Source organism: Lepisosteus platostomus, chromosome 7, assembly GCF_059453375.1.
Source record: "Lepisosteus platostomus isolate fLepPlt1 chromosome 7, fLepPlt1.hap1, whole genome shotgun sequence".
Classification (NCBI taxonomy): domain Eukaryota; kingdom Metazoa; phylum Chordata; class Actinopteri; order Semionotiformes; family Lepisosteidae; genus Lepisosteus; species Lepisosteus platostomus.
The window spans coordinates 30,277,452-30,278,928 of NC_142617.1; positions in this window are offsets into that span (position 1 = coordinate 30,277,452).

Genomic DNA, 1,477 nt, shown 5'->3' on the forward strand with positions numbered 1-1,477 from the left:
AAACGATTACAATCTAATCCTTCCACGTTTGATCCCAAAATCCCAAGAAATATACATCTAAACAGGTAGAAAGCTATGCTGAAAGTTTATTAAGATACTTAGAAGACAAAGATACTGTATCAAGATACTGTAAGATTGGAACCTGACTATTCCAATCTTAAGTGGTGAGAAAGCTGTGCTCAATGTATTTAAGGGACTTAAAAGTAAAAGGAGATGCTTCATATTGTTTGACTAATTTTAAAAACTAAGTTATAAATGGAGACGCTCCCTCGGTGCCACGCCGGGTGTAAATATCAAAATATACATACCCAACACTAAGTCTAAAAAGACTTAAATTCGATCATGTTGTGATATTTAGAAATATAAATTTGTTTGGTGCGAGTGAGGTTTTATTTAATCTCTGACCAAGAGAAACGTTTCATTTTTTCAAAGAAATGTTTGTTAAAAAATAAAGTCATAGTTCCATGGGATTCAATCACAGACCATGTGACATGGGAGTCAGGAAACTAACACACAGCGCCACCAGATTTGATAACGCTATAAAAACGCTATAAAATAATGTGACTAGGCACAGAACAAGTTTACAGCACAGTACAATAATAAATGCTGACCATGACTTTAGAAGCATAAATTACCTTACACTCAATTAAAACACAAGCTGTCTTTAGCCCTCTAAGCTGGTTCATACAGAAATGTAGAAATGCATTAGCCTGATTGATTGTCCATAATATCGCTATTCTATTTTTTCGAAGAAATGTTTGTTAAAAGGGAAGTCCAGCACCAGCTGGATTTGAACACACAACCCATGAGTTGTTAGTCAGGCACATAGACCAGTAGGCTACAGGGGAAGTCACATGAACAGGGAGGCGAAACAGCCCTACACAGCCCTGTCGCAGTACACGAATATAATCATATCGTTATTAAATTCTTTAGATACGCGATTCCATATTATATTAGCAGAAAAGCTTAAAACTACCACTTTTTCACACGCTATTTCACATGCTTGTTAAATATTTCGATGCTTAAAATCGTTAGGGAGAAATGGAATACCGGTGTGTATTTTTCCTTTAAAGTACCGATTCCTGGAATCTGACTGGCTGACACCCTTCTGAAGTGGTTCCATAAAATCTGGTATACGGAAAAGAAAGCGTTGATACATACAATTATCTTTTAATACAGTCTTTGCTGTGCTCTTGAGGATCCTTGTGATATTTTGAGCTCTAGTTGAATGATAAGTGTCGCATTTTAAATCATTTTCGTAGTTAGAAATTATGAAACGCCCTGTTAAAAGCAAGGAAGTTTTTATGCCCGTTGAAGTAAAATGCCTGACAAAGTATGGCTTGGACAGATTCCAAGTGCTTGTACAAATGTGCTAAAGAAATTATACTTTGAGCATACAGCTTGTCCAAAGTCATCCATTATTAATACTATTAGTAATATCTTCGGTAAAGGCTTTGATGCATAAATATTTCTGATA